This window comes from Eulemur rufifrons, chromosome 30 (genome assembly GCF_041146395.1).
Source record: "Eulemur rufifrons isolate Redbay chromosome 30, OSU_ERuf_1, whole genome shotgun sequence".
Classification (NCBI taxonomy): domain Eukaryota; kingdom Metazoa; phylum Chordata; class Mammalia; order Primates; family Lemuridae; genus Eulemur; species Eulemur rufifrons.
Window position 1 is genome coordinate 35,151,994 of NC_091012.1, and position 20,146 is coordinate 35,172,139.

Sequence of the window (20,146 nt, forward strand, 5' to 3'; positions counted from 1 at the left end):
AAGTCAATGGGAAACTAGAGATGTGGAACTCTGAAAAGCTTTTGGTGGTGATCCTTGCAAGAGAAATGAGAGGCTTTACTGTTTCTTTAGCAAATGTGGTTTATTCCCCAGTGCCTCACTAAACCATATCAAAATTCTGTACTCTTGCCAAAACATCAGCTCTGCCCTGGTACCTATTTTGATCCTAAGGCTAAGAGCTCACCTCTGCCATTGCTATCTGCCTTTCAGATTATTCAGACCAATCAAAAAATGATGACTAAGATAAAGAACAGAGGCCTTTCACCTGCTCTGCTAGGGCAGCAGAATGGGGCAGGGTGGGACAAGACAGGGAGATATCACTCTTCTAAGGGTACTTTTGCATAGAAAAACTCCCTTTTGTTTCCTCTTCTTGTCTGTTTCCTATCATCCTGCCTTCCCTTTATTTTTACTCATATGTCTTTCTTAATTTTTTGAGCGGTCACTCTGTGCTCAGGGATGTAAGAAATACAGAGCAGTTTAAGATATTAATGCCTCTGAGGAATTTATAATAATCAAGGAAATGAGCTTTATATGCAGCAATGAGGACCAGTGCAAAACCTATGTGATTCAGTGCTAAACTCAGAGACACAAATTATAAATGCTGTTAGAGATAGCAGAGAGGTAGAGCAATGGAAATAATTTGGGGTAAAGGAGAATTCAGAACCTGGAGGCTTGGCTGGGAGGCTGTTGCAGTAATCTAAGGACAAGAGATAAAAACTTGAGAACAGGCATAGAGAGAAGGGAAATAATATGGATGGAAATGACAGTCCTTTTGAAAGGAAACGAATAGAGTCTGTGACTAATTGGAATGAGAGCCTTCTGAGTAGAAATTACCAAAGATGATTTGAAGTATTAAGTGTGAATAGTTTAAGAAAATATAAGAGTTACTAACTGGGACAAAGTTATTTGGAATAGAACTGAATTTGATTGTAGATGGTAGCTGTGAGAAAGGAAGTTCACTTATGGGAATAATTGGTTTGGCGGCTAAAGAACTCACAGTTCAAGAAAACATGTCTAGTGTCCAGACAGAGCTATTAGAACTGGGACTCAAATGACAGAATCAAATTGGAAATGTATGTAACATTTGAAATCATAATATAGTGCCTTGGTTAATATTCAAAATTTGGGGGGATTGGATGGGATAAGGAGTCCATGAAAGAGACTGGTAAAAAGCCAATTGGGGATGTTATTCATTTATTCATTCACCCATTCATTTAACAAGCATTTACTAAGTGCAAACTATGTGCTATACACTTGTTAAAACATAGTAATTATTAAATTAACTTGTTATTGGGTTTTGGATTAACTTTCTACCATATAACTACCACTATGAAAAGCAAACAGAACAGTTAAATTGGTACATTTATTTGAAAAAAAATTTTATAGGCATTCTTACTGTTTAGAGCCTACCTAATAAAAGACAACCAATATAAAAATTTCTCTCCTTTGAACCATAAGACACTATTTGTCTTGAATGAGGTAGCATGATGAGTCTATAGCTATGCCTTTAATATTGTTATGTTAATGCAGAAATTAAGAGTTAGCATGCCACTTGTATACTTAGTGTTTATGAATATTATATAGTAGGCTGGATGATACTTGGCATTTTAAACATTTTCCTCTTTATCATAAGCAAAGAGGGAAAACCATTTCAGTTGTCTCAGAAAAGTTATAGAACCTAGACACAGAAGATTACAATTTAATTTCAATTCTGTTGAATATATTATAAATCGCCTTAGTTTGTTCTGATCACTATAACAAAACACCTTGGATGGTGTAATTTATAAACAACCAAAATATATTACTTACAAATATGAAGGCTAGGAGGTGGCACTCTTATTAAGTACACTAATCCCATTCATAAGGATTCTGCCCTAATGACCTAATCACCTCCTAAAGGCCCTACCTCTTAATACTATTGCATTGGGGATTTGTTTTAAACTTATGAATTTTTGTGGGAAACAAACATGCACATCATAGCACAGATATGTAGGATCAATGAAGAAAAAACAGTCATGTTAACCAAGTATAATTTGACTTTAAAATATATATTAGCGGGAAATTGAAAAATATATTTCAAATTAAAAAATCTCTAAACCTCCCTTCATTAAATTTAAGAAGAAATAATCTTCTGTCAATAAAATACTTAGTTTCATTAACTGTAAAAAGAAGGAGTTGGGCTGTTTAATCACTAAAGCAATTCTTGCTCTGATCTTCTATAAATGTAGAGCTGAGTCTAGAATCATGTAATTATCTTGAAGTCACAAAATATTGCTGCTAGTTTGTATCCACTCCCACATAACTTTTGGTAATAGTCACTTTTAACAGATCATCCAAGATTTTAACTTAATGACCATAAATTTGAGGTAGTCCTTAGCTAAAAATTATGAGGTTACTTTAGAAGTCAACAAAATGATTCTATAGGGGAGATAAAGCTTATTGCAGGCTTTCAGCAGATTGGCAAGAAGAATGTAGAGGACAAATGAGTGTAGAGGACATTGGCAGAAATAAAGAGGAAAAAATGATTCTTAATACACCAGGTCCTCACCATAGCCCGCCAAATTATGAGAGAATAACCCTGACCTAGCAAATTACTGTGTTTGCTCTAGGTTGAGATGTAGTATTTTACAAAATTTTTTATATTGCAGAATTTGTTTACAGCTACCCTAATGGTCCAATTGCAACTTATCTTAGATCACAGAGACTTCTGTTGTTGGTTTTCAAAACCTCAGGCAATATGTAGTCTCTCATAGAAGGGTGAGTTTCTCTGAATGTCCTTGGAGTTGCTTCTCTATTAGAGAGGATGTGGGGTCATATATCACAATGCAACTACCTAGAGTTGAGAGGAACAGAGAATCAGACCAGAAGCCTTGGCTTGCTTAATACCATTTTTAACCAATCAAGTCAGTTTACCACAGATCAAATAAGGACTGGTTGTCTGAAAGATGAAATCTCTTCTAGGAAACTTGCTATGTGTTATATATTTTTATATATATTTAAGGGAGGCTTTATATATAAGGATGCAGGCAAGACATTTGCCCAGTTGAATTTATTGTTGCCGTGAGTATTGTTTGTGATGAGATCAACAGGATACCTTTGCTATTTACCATTGACTAAAGCTTGGCCCCTTTGCTTAATAGTGCTTTATTGGTTTTACAGTTATTTTTGAAACAGTATGTATTCAATATCAGTATTTAATTTATTTCCACATAATGCAAAGTTTACCTTAAGGAGATGTTTTCCCATGTTTCTTAGCTAAAACTAACACAAATCATGTATCCCTGTACTAAGAAAATAACTCCAGGACCAAGGGGAAGCATTGTGCCTCAGCCAGTAAATCCTGCTTCCTAAGCTATAGTGTGCATAAGGCTTTCCCACACATCTCCTGTTGCTACGGAAACCTCTCTCAGTGTCTGGGCTCTACACAGCTGACTCATTTCAAAGTCTGGCTCTCAACTCTCTCAGCTCACAGCTTAGAGAGACAAATGGAAACAAAGAAAAACACAGAAACAACGAAATATCAATATATACCATTTGATTAAAAAATAATGTGATTTGATGTATAGAGAAAAGGTAAGGGAAGGAAAGTCCCCAGTTGCTACAGACTGTGCAGTAAAGATATGATATAAGTATTAACAGAGTTTACCATCTCTAAAAAGATTTCTGTCCTTTGGATTTAGTGACACAGACTAAAACTGAAGCTTAAGGAGAGATCCTCAGTAACTCCCTTATATCCAAACAGCCCAACCAGATATACGTGTGAATACAAGCAAAGAGCACTGATCATCATCAAAGCAGTTAGCCTAAGCGGGGAGGGGAAAAAGAGAGGGGGAGGGTAGCAGATAACTTCAAACACCCCAAAACAGTTTTAGGAAATGTCCAAAGATTGAAGGCCTTTCTGCCAAGAATATCCTAAAGGGGACTTGCTGCTTTAGTATCTGTCTTTGGCCCTAATCAGTAAACATATTTAATGGAAGACCCAGAAGATGTCTTTATTAAATAGACAGATATCACAAACCAGGTAGATAGCGTTTAAACCAGAAAAATCCTAAAATCCCTTGGGAATCTCAAATTGAGAAAATAAATACCCCAATACTCTCATTGTCACCAACTAACCGAGATGATATGGTGGAATTTTGTATGTTTCTTACATTTACAGCTAGTATTGCCATAGATATTAATGGAATTTTGAGACTGAACTCCTGGAAAAGGGATTTCCTTTTATATTTTGAGAATCCATTTCAATTTGTTAATGAGAAATCTCCTTGGAAGACCTAGTATGGCAAGGACTAAAAAATAATTCCATTTGAATATGCCTAGACATTTTAACGGGCGAAATATACATACATATATATAAATAATTCATTTTATATGTGTACATATATGTACACTGCTATCTTTTATATTTTACATTTATTAAATGTACAATAAATACATTACTGTCCTTTGTACTTTACATATTTAGAAGAACTGCTTAGCTTTTCGGAGATTAAGTCGTCTCTGTTTCCCTGTGCGTCTGAAAAAGCTGGTCATAATACAAGTCAAATCAATATTTAGGTATCGGTTTGTTCTATTCACCCATACAAATTACTACTGTACTTTTACTGTGAGAAAATGCATATCAGTAATGCAAACCACCAACATAATGTCTCAGTGAAGAGATGTAGGAAAGAATCATAATCAATGTGTGTCAAATCAGCAAAATATCCCAAGCATCGCCCCCAAACTAGCAGAGTGTGTGAATAGCAGTAAGTAAGGGTTGTGCTTTCACACAAGTTGCAACTCTGAAGAAGTCAATTTTTGTGTGTCCAGACTTGATGCAGCATAATTGGCATGTCCAGTTGACTGTGGTTCTTTGACTCACTTCATTCCATGCATCACAGTTAAACTAAAGACTGATGATTCTTGAAAGCCTAACTAGGCTGGTAAGTCAAGGATGTGATGTTGAACAAATATTTCTGAATTTCGATGAAAAATACTTTGGTAGCTGAATAATTGCCTATCAAATATGTTCGAATTCTAATCCTCAGAATCTGTAAATATGTTAATTTACATGGCAAGAGGGACTTTGCAGATGTGAGTGAATCAAGGACTTTGAGAATGGAATAGGATTCTGAAATGTCTAGGTGGGTCCAATGTGATCAAACTTGTAAAAGGGAGGCATGGAATTAGGGTCAGAGAAGGAGAGGCTGTGATGATGGAAGTGGAGCTAGGACTGATACCATTTGAAGATGGAGGGTCCACGGAGCAAGGAATGCTGGCAGTCTCTAAAAGCTGGAAAAAGCAAGGAGACATACTTGCCCAGCAGCCTCCAAAAGGAATGCGGCCCTGCTGACACCTTGATTTTAGTCAAATGAAGCCCACTTCACATTTCTGACCCTCAGAATTGTAAGATAAATTCCTGTTGTCTTAAGCCTCTAAATGTGTGGTAGCTTGTTACAGCAACAATAACAAGGCAGATACTCATTAAATTCAGCAAAGTATTTCAGTATTGCTTTAGGAGCAAGAGAGGGAAACATAGACATGGGGATAAGACAGGTAAGTGGCATTATACCTGGTGGAAAGGTACACAAATATGAATGGAAGAATGTTAACATGAGTTGAGAACGCAACTGACATGCTATCTGGTTTTGTGCTTGGCCTTGGCCCTTTCATCAGTTGGTTTGAAGACACAGAAGGCGGATGGCTTAGGTGGATCTCAAAGGAATCATGTTGAATGAAAACAGCTAATCTCAAAAGGTTGCATCTTGTGCAGTTTCACTTATATACCATTCATCTTTATGGAGGTGAAATTCATACAACATAAAACTAAGCAGTTTCAATGTGTACATTGATTGCAGAGGCATGCAGGACCTTCACGGTGTTGTGCAGCCACTACCTGTACCGAGTTCCAAATGATTTTAATCATCCCTAAGGGAAACGTGGTATTCGTTAAACAGTCACTCCCCATTAAATCCCTCCCCCCAGTGTCTGACAAATGTCAATCTTCTTTTTGTCTCTGTGGATTTTAACCACTCTGGATATTTCATATAAATGGAATCACACAACATGTGACCCTTTGTGTCTGGTTTCTTTCAGTTAGAGTAATGTTTTCAAGGTTCATCCACATTGTAGCATGTATCAGTACTTCATTCCTTTCAGGGCTGAGTACTCTTCCATTGTATGGACATAACACATTTGTTGATGGGCATTTGAGGTTTTTCCACTTTGGGTGTTATGAATAGTGCTGCTATGAACATTTTGTGTGCAAGTTTTTGTTTGAACAACTTTTTCAAATCTCGTGAGTAAATGCCCAGGAGTGGCATTGCTGGGTCATATGATCATTCTGTTTTTAACTTGAAAAACCACCAAACTGTTTTTTACAGCAGCTGTACCACTTTATATTTCCATCAACATTTTCTCAACATCTTTACCAACACTTGTTATTTTGCATTTTTTATTATAGCCATCTTACTGGGTGTGAAGTGATATCTCATTGTGGCTTCGATTTGCATTTCCCAAGTGACCAGTGGTGTTGAGCATCTTTTCATGTGCTTGTTTGTCATTATTTGGATATCTTCTTTGCAGAAATGGTTATTCAAGCCCTTTTCCCATTTCTAATTGGCGATTGCTGTTGAGTTGTAAGAGTTTTTCATATATTCTGGGCACTAGACCCTTATCAGATATACAGTTTGCAAGTTTTCATTGCTACAGTGTACATTGTCTTTTCTCCATCTTGATTATGCCCTTTGATGCACAAATATATGTATATTTTTAATTTTCATGAAGTGCTATTTGCCAATTATTTCCTCTTATTGCTTGTGCTTTTGGTATGATATATGAGAATCCATTGCCAAGTCCAAGGTCATGAAGATTTACACCCATGTTTTCTTCTGAGAGTCTTATATTTTTAGCTTCTCAATTTGGATCAACGATCCCTTTTGCATTAAATTTTTTATATGATATGAGGTAGCGTGTGATTCAGCAGAGAAGCCATCTAGTCCTTAGCTTTTCATGGATGGGAAGTTTTGGGTTACAAATTCAGTCTCTTTACTTGTTACAGGTCTAGTCAAAGTTATTATTTCCTTTTGGGTCAGTTAAGGTAGTCTGTGCCTTTTTAGGAATTTGTCCATTTTAGCTTTTCCAATTTGTTAGTGCACAATTATTCATAGTATTTTCTTATAATCCTTTTTATATCTGTAATGTCAGGAATTTGGTTCTTTTCTCTCTTTTTCTTAGTCAATTTTGCCAAAGGCTTGTGAATTAAGTTGATTTTTTACAAAGAACCAACTTTTGGTATTGTTGATTTTCCCTTAGTCTTTCTAGTCTCTTATTACATCTATTTGCCCTCTTTATTATTTCCTTACTTCTCTTGTCTCTTGTGGTGTAAAGTTGGGTTATTGATTTGACATTTTTCTTTTAGTTTTAAACTTATGAATTTATAGCTACAGAGTTCCCTCCTAAGAACTGCTTTCATGTTTATGAATTTTCTGGTTTTCCTCTTGTGATTGATTTCTTCTTTTGATTTCAAAACATAAGCAGGTATAAATATTATATTTTGTTACATGGATACATTGTATGATGCGAAAGTCTGGGCTTTTAGTGTCCCTGTGCCCAGAATAGTGTTCCTTGTACCCAATCATAAGTTTTGTCCCTCACTCCCCTCCCGACCTCCCATCTTCTTGCTTTCCAATGTCTTTTACATCTCCTTGTGCTCGTGTATACCCCTTTTTTAGCTCCCGCATATTAGTGAGAACATGTGGTGTTTGTTCTTCCATTCCTGAGATACTTCATGTAGGATAATGGTCTCCAGTTTCATCCAAGCTGCTTCAAAAGACATTACTTCAATCATTCTTTTTTCTGGCTGAGTAGGATTCCATGGTGCATATATACCCCACATAGTCTTTATCCACTCATGAGGTGATGGGCACTTAGGTTGATTCCATATCTTTGCAATTGGGAATTTTGGTATAATCAACATTCAAGTTCAGGTGTGTTTTTGATAAAATGACTTCTTTTCCTTTGGGTAGATACCCAGTAGTGAGATTGCTGGATTAAATGCTAAGTCTACATTTATTTCTTTGAGGAAATCTCCATACTGTTTTCCATACAGGTTGTACTAATTTGCAATCCCATCAACAGTGTATGAGTTATTCTTTCTCTCTGCATCCGTGCCAGCTTCTATTGTTTTTTTTTATTATTTTATTTTAATATTGGTCGTTCTGATAGGGGTAAGATGATATCTCATTTTGGTTTTAATTTGCATTTCACTGATGATTAGTGATGTTGAGCATTTTTTCATATGTTTGTCCATTTGTCTATCTTCTTTTGAAAAAATTCTGTTCATGTCTTTTTCTGCAATTTTTGGAGGAGTTTTTTTTTTTCTTGCTGATTTTTTTTTTTGAGTTCTTTGTTGTTTCTGGATATTAGCGCTTTGTCAGATGTATAGTTTGCAAATATTTTCTCTCATTCTGTAGGTTGTCTATTTACTCTGCTGATTATTATTTCCTTTGGTTTGCATAAGCTTCTTCATTTAATTAAGTCCCATTTATTTAGTTTTGTTTTTGCTGTGTTTGCTTTTAGGGTCTTAATCTTAAATTCTTTGCCTAAGTCAATGTTTAGATGAGTTTTTCCAATGTCATATTTCACGGATTTGGAAAAAATAACCCTAAGCTTCATTTGGAACCAAAAAAGAGCCAGAATAAAGAAACCAATCTTAAGCAAAAAATACGAATCTGGTGACGTAAGATTACCTCACTTCAAATTATACTACAAGGCTGTATTAATCAAAACAGCATTGTACTGATATAAAAGTAGAGACACAGACCAATGGAACAGAATAGAGACTCAGAAATAGAACCATATAGCTATTACCAATTGATCTTAGACAAAGCAAAAGAGAATAAAATACTTAGCAGTAAATTTGACCAAGATGCTGAAAGATCTGTACTCTGAAAACTATAAGATGTTGGTAGAAGAAACTGATGATGACACAAATAAATGGAAATATATCCTCTGTTCATGTGTTTTAAGAATTAGTATAGTTATTATATATATAAACAATATTAAAAATGATCTACAGATTCAATGCAATCCCTGTCAAAATTCCAATGGCAAGAATAGAAAATGCAGGCCTAGACTATGTATGGAACCACAAAAGACCTTGCATGGCCAAAGCCATCTTAAGAAAGAATAACAAAGCTGGAGGCATCACACTACCAGATTGCAAATTATATTTCAATCTCTTCCTTTTAATTGGGGACGTAAACATTTTAAATTTAAAGTAATTCATCATAAAGAAGGACTTATGTCTGCCATTTTGCTATTTTTTTCTCTATGTGTCTGGTATCTTTTTCAGTCTCCTATCTTCCCATACTGCCTTCTTTTATGTTTAACTGATTTTTGTAGTGTGCAATTTTTATTACTTTGTTCCTTTTCTGTATATATTTTTAGTTCTTTTGTAGGTGATTGCCATGGAGATTATAATTAACCTCTTAGATTCATTAAAATCTATTATTAATTAATACCATCTTAGCTTCAATAATAATGAAAATCTCTGTTCCTATCCAGTTTCTACCCTCATCTTTATATAGTTGCTGTCACAAATTACATTGTGTGCCCATCAATATAATCTCATAATTATTGTTTTAGGCATTTGTTTTAAAAAATATATAGGAAAGAAAAAAAGTGTTACAAAGAAAATATACAATGATGCTGGCTTTTGTATTAACCTTTACCTTTGATCTTTATTTATTTTTATATATTTGAGTTTCTGTTTTGTGTCCTTCATTTATATTTGAAGCACTCCCAATAACATTTCTTGCCAGAAATATCTACTAGCAATAACCCCCTCAGCTATTATTTATCTGATATTGTCTTATTTTTTCATTAATTGTTTGAAAGATAATTTTGCTAGATACCAGGGCAGGGAGAATCCACTTCCAAAAATGCTCACTCACATGGCTTTTGGCATAAGGCTTCAGTTCCTTCATGGATTTTTTTTTTTATTTCAGCTCATTATGGGGGTACAAAAGTTCAGGTTATATATATTGCCCATGCCCCCCCGTCCCCCCGAGTCTGAGCTTCAAGCGTGTCCATTCCCTAGACATTGCACATCACACTCATCATGTAGGTATGCACCCATCCCCTCCCCCACCCCCATCCCCCCCCAGTCAGAACTTCAAGCATGTCCATTCCCTAGGCAGTGCGCATCGCACTCATCAAGTAGGTATACACCCAGCCCTGCTCCCAGCCCCCACCTCTGTCCGATACCCAATTGGTGTTATTCCCAAATGTGCACTTAGGTGATGATCAGGGAAACCAGTTTGCTGATGAGTACATGGGGTGCTTGTTTTTCCATTCTTGGGATACTTCACTTAATAGAATGGGTTCCAACTCTCTCCAGGAGAACCAAAGAGATGCCATATCGCCATTTCTAATAGCTGAGTAATATTCCATGGTGTTCTGATTACATGGCAACTGGCTTCTCCCAGAGCAAGTGATCTAAGTGGGAGAACGAGGAAGAAGGTTCTGCGCTTTTTATGACACAGTCGTACATGGTCACTTCTGCCATAAAATATTCATTTATCCAGCTTGTACTCAAAAGGAGGGAAATTAAGCACCACTTCTTGAAGGGACAATTATCAAAGAATATGTGGACATATTTCAAAACGACCACATGAATCATGCAATGAAATGATGAAGGAAATTTCATGAAAAGGAAAAGGCTGGAGAACTAGAGAAAAACCTAAGAAAGGTCTTCAAAAAGCAGAGTATTGTTACACAGAGTGTGGTTCTGGATATCTTAGAAGAAATATTTAGAACCTACTGCAGCTGCACAACAGTGGCAACAATGGAATGAAGGACCTTTGTCCTCCTGATCACTGTAGCTATTTCAGCAGGGACTAAAGAACCATATGTCAGGAATGCCAGAGAGGGATTCCTACATAGAAAGGGAGGTTGGACTTGATAAATTTTTTAATAGTTTTCAACTCTGAGATTCTATGGCTCAAAGCTAGGAAGATAAATTGATATATTGAAAAGCAATATGTTGGTTGTTTAATTACAAAGGTATTCAGAGAGAGAGAAATCCATGCTATACCCTTTGCAGAAGATTTTATGATGTGAATCATAAACCAAAAAGTGAAATTAAAAATGATTATTTTCACAATGATAAGTACTTAGGCTATACATTTTCATATATACATATAGATATACACACAGAGACACACACATATATATATCCACAATATATATATATACACACACACATATATATTTTTGTGTTATTTATGTGTGTGTATACATACATATATCTGTGTGTATAATATTCTAAAATGTAGACTTAGGAAATTACTGTCTCTCTGTAATGTTAAGTAACTTCTGTGAGTTTCAAATTCCTCAGTGATAAAATGGGAATGGTCATATACTTAGTTTATAGGATTTCTATGAAAATTAAATGAAATAACATGTAAATTGTTTAATTCTATGCCTGGCATGTTAAGCTCTCAATAATACATCTATATGTTTATTATTGATGTAGTAATAGGTATGTTAGGGCCTTAATACTCCATGAAAGACTCAGTTTATTTAACATGTAAATGTACTATCTTTCCAAGTTAAATTGTTCTTCATTTGAACCTCACCTTCTGACACACATCATTCTATTCATTGACGTTTAATTGAACAAGCTCCTTTTCTATCTAAAGTTACAATGAATGTTAGAAAATAGAAGTTTAACACTGGATTGAAGGCTATAATTCCATTTAATAAATGCTTACATTGGAACATATAAATCATCATTCTTTTTATATTAGGTTGTGCCTTGTGATGAAGATGATGTATGCATGCCATAACAAATATTGATTCTTAGCTTTTTCTTCAAGTCAGCCTATTCCTAGATAGAATTTCTCACATTATATTCAGGTCTATTAAATATTAAATAATTCCTCAAATAAGATTAACAGGAATTCTACCACATGATTTACAACAAGTACAATGTCTTTAGCCATAATTGTATATTCATTGTATTGAATCTTTTTCTGTTGTATTGATGAGTCAAGATTAGAATTACATTGAGTGACAGTTTTCCTTCAAGAAGAGTTTAATTCTACCAACTGCAAATATGAATGTTCTCAATTGGTTCTCTGGCTTTTACAGCTTTATTTCTATCCTAATAACTCTTAAATCTGTATTATCAGCCTAGACTGCTCCCCTGGTGCCTGCTGGTCATTTGTATCTGGCTGGTCCACAAGCACTATCAGCTCATCATGTCCAGAATGTAACTTGTCATCTTCCCTAAAACACCTCACCCTTCTTCCTACATTTCCATGTCATCCATTCAGTCACTAGGATAGAATTTTTTGAATCATCCTAGATTTTCTCTCTCTCATTACCCCATTTAGGCAATAACCCCAACTTCAAGATTTTACTCCTAAAATTTCTTCTATTACCTTATCTCCAGCTCTCCCAACCACTGTATTAGTTTAAGCTACTATCATCTCTTTTGGATTAACCCAACTTTAGTCAATTTAATAATTTTCCTGTCCCTAGTTTTGTTCACTTCAATGTACTCTCCATATGTTGTCAGAATACCACACTAAAAGAGAAATCTGATTGTACTACTACACTGCTAAAAACTTGTCAATGGCTCACTTCTTTCTTCTGAACTAAATACAAACTGCCTGACTTGGCAAACCTAGTTTTTTATGATCTGACATCTACCTACCTTTCCAGTATTATCTCTCACAACTTCTGCCTTGCACTTGACGTTCCAAGAACATAGAAATGCTTTCAGTTCTCCACATATAGAGTTGCCAAATTTAGAAAATATAAATATAGGACACTTAGTCAAATTTGAATTTCAGATAAACAACTAATACTTTTGTGGTATAAGTATGTGCCATGTAACACTCTGTTTCTTACCTTTGTTTCAGTTCATGCTATCACATCTCCCTGGAATTCACCTCCCAATTTTAAGATTCAGTTCAATTACTATCTCCTATTGGACACCCATCCTCAACACTCTCTCTCACCAATCCTAAATGGATCAGATGATTCTCTTATAATCATATATAGCAATTACTATTTTGTGTATCTTCCCTCATCAACAAAATTTCTTGAGGGTAGGGACCATGTCTTATTTGCCTCTATATTGTCATAGCCCATCATGGTGCCAGAACATATTACAAGAACTCAGTAAATATTTGACAAATGATTCTCAAGATGCTAGTATTTATATTTTCTCTTTATACTCAATTGGAAGAATACTTTTACCATTGCACAAAAGAAAATTAGAAGAAAACCTTTCCTAAAATGGAGTCCAAAACTCAACCTTGATAGAACAGTACATTTTCCCCTAGAGAGTGAAAAATAAAAACAAATTTAATGGAAACAAATTTTTCTTTTTCATTGTTTTTTAACATTGTTATACCTACTATGTTTCATAAGCTTTTGGCAACTTCTATGACCTCAAAACAATATAATGTACTGGCCCATATTGTTTGATTTTTGACTTATGCACCCATATGTCTTTAAACTTACATATTTCTCATATTTCAAACACTTATGGGCTTGAGAGACTGATATAAACCCCAGTTAATAACTTAAAAAGAAACTCACAGTAACAGTTTAGTAAGTAAAAGTTTATTCATTCATTGCCTACATTTTATTTTGCTAAGAATAAGTTTTTACCTAGCATTTGAAAAAGTGTTTTTGAATATCCATTAAATAATGAGTCATCTACAAATTTGATATTCAATCCTATGCTCATGGAGAAGACAGGTAAACACATTAATCAATGAGTAAGCAAAGGTTAGTCAGATGGAGAATCAGAATACTGGAATGAAATTTCTGCTACCAGCCTGTCTTGTTTTCAGAGCACACTCTTCAGTAGAGTTATTAAATTATGAAAGATCTTAAAAGGTATAATATTATCTAGTCTTAGTCATAGAAGTTGGAGTAAAATATGCTTTATGCTGTATTCAAAGCATCTTGCCACTAGGTCTGGCTGCTGAACAAATACTGGACAATGGAAGAATCTTGGGATTCATAGATTGCTTAAAAAAATCATGGATGGAAATTAAAGATGAATTTATTAGTTTACTAAGGTTACTGAAACAAAGTACCACAAACTGAGTGGCATGAAACAATAGAAATTTATTGTTTCACAGTTGTGGATACTAGAAGTTCAAAATCATGATATCAGCTGTGTTGCTTCCTTATGAGCATTCTGAGGGAGAATCTGTTGTATTCCTCTTTCCTAGTTTCTGGTGATAGCCAGCAAACCTTGGTGTTCCTTGGCTTGTATACGCACCATTCCAATCTCTGAATCCATCTGCACATGGCATTTTCCCTGTGTCTGTGTCTTCACATCCTCTTCTCTCTTTTTATAAAAACACCATATTGGATCAGAGCTTATGCTAGTGATTTGATTGTATCTGCAAAGAACGTATCTCCAAATAAGGTTACTTTCACAGGTACTGGGGGTTAGAACTGTCAAGATGTCTTTTTGTGGGGACACAATTTAACCCAGAATAATCTGCCCTCCCCAAATCCATGTCCTTTCCATATAGAAAATACATGAACCTCATCCCAACATCCCCAAAAGTCTTAACCCATTCCAACATCAATTTTAAGCCCAAAATATTATCTAAATATAATCAACTCCAAAAGTCACAAATCTCATTACCGAAATCATTTAAATAAATTATGGGTAAGACTGCAGGTGTATTCCATCCTGGGGCAAAATATCTCTCCGTCTATGGACCTGTGACAACTAGGAGAGAAATTATCTGCTTCCAAGACACAATGGTGGGCAAAGCATAAGATAGACATCTTATTCCAAAAGGAAGAAATTGGGAGGAAAAAAGGTCCCACTGGTTTAAAACAACACAGCAGGGAAAATTCCATTACGTCCCAAGGCCTGAGAATAATTCTCTGTGACTCAATACTCTATCCTCTGGGGCCATTGATGTGTGGCCTTGCCGTCTTGGCCCTGAGTGGTAGCCCCACCCTCTGGAAACCCTGAAATGTCAGCCCCCAACCCCACCCCCCAGCCTCTGCTATTTCCAGCCCCTGCATCCATGGCTCTGCCCTTGAAGTCATTCTTTCTTCATTCTGGCCCACCTCTGTCCCTTTCTGTCCAGGTCGGCAACGCTGTGCTGGTAAAATTCTTAAAACCCTTTTCATTCTTCTGTGGATACCAGGGGAACCCATGCCATTAGGGATCTTTGATGTTCCATAGGTTATAGATACATCACTCCAATCTCTGCCTCCATCTTCACATCACATTCTCCCTGTGTGTCTTTGTCTTCATATTATTTTCCCTCTTTTTGTAAGGACACTAATTATATTGGATTATGACGTGCCCTAATGTCTTGATTACATCTGCAAAGACTATTTTCAAATAAGATTACAGTCACAGGTACTGAAAGCTAGGACTTCAATATGTCTTTTGAGGGGATACAATTCAAAGCATACAAGAAAAAGTCTATCATCACCTCCCTGAAATTACAGACAAAATTATGAGTTTTATGCACATAAGGGAATTTTCTTGGCAAAAGTTCTTATTTCCCCACTTTTCATCATATTCTAAAAGGGGTCCACACCTAAAAACACTAAGAGGGGTACCAATGACAAAGTTCCCAAGTGTTCTTTGAAAGCTGCCTGTGACTTTAGCTTGATAGTATTGTATATCCAATCCATGATATAGGTGTCTCTCTAATGCTGACTGTGAAGAGCTAAGTAAGGAAAAGTGAAAGCCTAACCAGATTGTTTCGACTGCAGGGCTGTGACTTCAAATGCCTGACCCTTCTTGCATTCATGGCAAGTAATTATCTTTATGTTATGCCAAATCAAGAAAATATCTCAGGGTTGGGCGTGGTGGCTCGCCCCTGTAATCCTAGCAGTCTGGGAGGCCGAGGTGGGAGGATCACTCGAGGTCAGGAGTTTGAGACCAGCAAGAGCAATACCCCGTCTCTACTAAAAATAGAAAGAAATTAGCTGGACAACTAAAATATATATATATGGAAAAAAATTAGCTGGGCATGGTGGCACATGCCTGTAGTCCCAGCAACTCAGGAGGCTGAGGCAGAAGGATCACTTGAGCCCAGGAGTTTGAGGTTACTGTGAGCTAGGCTGATGCCACGGCACTCTAGCCTGGGTCAACAGAGTGAAAATCTGTCTCAAAGGAAAAAAAACCAAAATATCTCAACTTCCTTCATACATAATATGGATGTTGCTATATTTAGCTGTATTGAAAAATAACAAAAATATTCAAAATTGCAAAATTCTTCCTGAGTTAAGCCCAGCTCAACTTAATCTTGCTTACCTTTTAAGTCACACACGTTAGGGGAAAATTATGCTACTTCCACAATATTTGTAAGTCTCAAGAGATTTATTGAAATAAATACTTTGATTTAAAAGATTATGAAACCTTTTAAATATATGTACAACCAGACTTTTAGGTATATGAGTAAGAATAAACTAGGTACAAATTTATAAGATTGTGATTTCATTCTAATTATGTCTCATGATGATTACATTTTAGGTTTTTTGTAGCTAAGTAGCAATTACTTATAGTTTTAAAAATATATATTAAATTCAAATGTCTATTCCACTAACAACAGTTTTAGCCCAATTTGAGTGATTTAACAGACTTGACCATCATGATGATTAAGCCAGTCATTCATGTTAAAGTGTGTGCTAATTATGGTTGCAGATGACACTAACTGGTGAATTTGCTAGTACATTCCAATTGGGATTTAAATTCAAAATGGCCTGAATACTTAGATAAATAATCCATTAGAAACAGAGAGGCATTTAATACATATAAGTGCAGGATATGGCATAGACGGCTAGAATGGGTAGCAGACTCTTACCTACCTACTTATATCATGCCACTAATCTACTCTACACTTGAAGATTGATTTGTCTCAAACATAGCTCTGATCATGTCAGTGTACTGCTCACAAATCATCAATGACTTCCATTGTTCAATACATTAAATACCAATTCCTCATTGTTGCATTTAAGGCCCCAATATTAACTTTTGTTATATCTGCAAAGTCCACAGATACTTGGAAATTACATGATGCATTTTTACTAACCCATGCTTCAAAAAATTATTAAAGAAAATTAGAAAATATTTTGAACTGAATGAAAATCTAACTGCAACATATCAGAATTTGTGGGATTCAGCCAAATCAGTGCTTACTGAGAGATTTGTGTCATTACATGTCTGTATTAGAAAGGAAGAAAAGACTCAATTCAATAATATCGGCTTGCGCCTTAAGAAACCATAAAAGAAGGAAATTAAACCAAAGGCAAGCAGAAAGATAGTAATAATATAGATAAGAACAGAAATCAATGTAATCAAAATTAGAAAAAACAATAAATATTATCAATGGAATGCAAGCTGTTTCTTTGTAAAGATCAGAGGAGCTGAAGTATTTAAGAATTTTTTAAAAATACTATTGAAAAGAAATGGCTTTGAACACAGCTTAAAGTACAGGAAACTGCAATAAAGAAAAGGATGTATGATACGGGAGTTTGCAGAATGGGTAAAAATGACAGGACACATATTATAATCATATGAATGAATAAATGTCTTATAATGTAGTAGTAATTTATAATTGTTGAAATGTGTGGAATGGCCATCAAATTATTTAGATCTACAGCAAATGCATACAAAAAGAAACAATGTGATGCCAGAAAAAACAAAAAAGTTTATTTTGCAAGGGGAAAATGCTAGTTAAATATTAAATGGTGTTGGTAAAGAAAAAAACAGTATTGGAAAAGATAATTAGCCCTTATTAATTCATTTATACCTTTTCTGGAGAACAAGAACCTGTATCCAAAAATGAAAAAATAGAAGTATTATAAGATGATTCCACTGCAAATAAAAAAAAAATGTGTACATACTTTACAACTGAAAATCTATAGAAACATCTTAGGATCAAAATCCTTTGGTATACCTCAGAGATCGATGACTTTCAGAAAGAGGGCCATGGTCCAAAAAACAAAGAGAAAATGCTCACAGAGGGAAAGAGGCTATGTTTTTTTTTTTTTATTCTTATTTCAGCATATTGTGGGGGTACACAAGTTTAGGTTACGTATATTGCCCTTGCCCCCCGCCCCAGTCAGAGCTTCAAGCGTGTCCATCCCCTAGACGGTGCATCGCACTCATTATGTATGTATACACCCATCCCCTCCCCCACCCACATATGCCCGACACCCCATCAATGTTATTCCTAGATGCGCTCTTCGGTGATGATCAGTGAAACCAATTTGATGGTGAGTACATGTGGTGTTTATTTTTCCATTCTTGGGATACTTCACTTAGTAGAATGGGTTCCCACTCTTTCCAGGAAAATACAAGAGGTGCTATATCATCCCCACCCCCTACACGCAGGCTTTCCTGCTGAGAGGGGCCATTCCAGCCCCTCCCTAGCAGCTTTGCCCAGAGGCAAAGAACAGACCTTTGACCCTTGCTAACAGCATTTGTGGAGCTTGAGGGCAGGCTCACCCAACCCAGCTCTGCCCAGACTCACTCCTTGACCTGCCCCCATTGAGGTGCAGAATATGTGGTTCTTCTAAATAGAAAAGGAAAAAGGAACAAATAATACAATGATGAGAAAATCTTAAAGCACAAGAATAATTTGGAATCATGTCAGTAACCATTAACGACTTCATTAGGACAGTGTGTGAATGAAAACATTAAAATGGTGGAATTGTTGAATGCAGAAAATGAGTATGTGGCACATAGCTAGCAACAAAGCACATATTATATATACAGTAGAGAAGCATTAACAAAACCATGAATCATAGCACTTTTTACATGGTATTTCCTTTGTGAAAGATAATCATGTGTTAACTTAAGAAACTCTGTTGAATAGTAGTTTGTGAAAGAAAATGCTAATTGCTCTTATGAAAATGTTGCAACATTCATAGGAAAATAATAAAAGTGCATTTTCCAGTACAACTTAGAATTAATTGCAGTAACAACTGAAGAACATATTTTTAAAATAACATAATTTATTGTTATCAGCTTTGACAAAAGACATATCAAACAACACTCATAATAATGAACGTGATCATTATATTCCATCTCCCCATACTGCCTGCATACTGTAATTCATATAAACATTGGATGTAATCATGTCATGGAGAATATGATTTAGATATAATTCTCCCTTTTAAAATATAAGCTAATGCTTTTACCAGAGGGAGGGCTTTAAAAAGAAGATAGATTCTTATCTGTGCAGCATTGTATTTGAAACTATAGGGGAAGTTGGATGACTAACTTTAGCTTATTAATTGGATTGCAATTTTTTTTCAAGTTAAACAAATGGTAGGCACACTAGAGGCTGAGTAGAATTCAGCAAGAGTTTGATCAATATTGCAAATAAATAATTTAGAGAATGTGTATTTAGAAAATGTGTATTTCTAAATCACATTTTTAAATATTTATACTATTTTATAATTGTAAAGATATTCATATGTGTTTCATAAATGTGAGACAATTTTAAAACCATAAATAAGAAAATACAGAAATCACTTATATTTCAACTAGCAGAGAAAAACATCGTTGTTACTTTGCTCTATATTCTCCCAATTGTACATAAATATGCCTATATGAACATAAATATGTCTCCCACTGTCTTTTTTTTTTTAATTTTTTTATTGCAGCATATTACGGGGGTACAAATGTTTAGGTTACGTATATTGCACTTGCCCCACCCAAGTCAGAACTTCAAGTGTGTCCATCCCCCAGATGGTGCGCACTGCACCCATTAGGTGTGTATATACCCATCCCCTCCTCCCCCTCCCATCTGCCTGACACCCGATGAATGTTATTACTATATGTACACTTAAGTGTTGATCAGTAAATACCGATTTGATGGTAATCCCACTGTCTTTCAATTCTAATTTTAATTTAAATAAGATTGAAATTTTGGGACATTTCTCATACCTAGATAATTTAGTTTTTAAATTTGGATTATAGGACTTCTGCTTCTGGCCACAATGTAGCAACAGGAATTGAATTTTCACTTCTACCTGATATACCAAAAAATCCAGATGAAATACATAAAACAACAATTTTCATTGGCCATCAGGGCAATGAAAACTGATTTCTCAGAAATGAAAA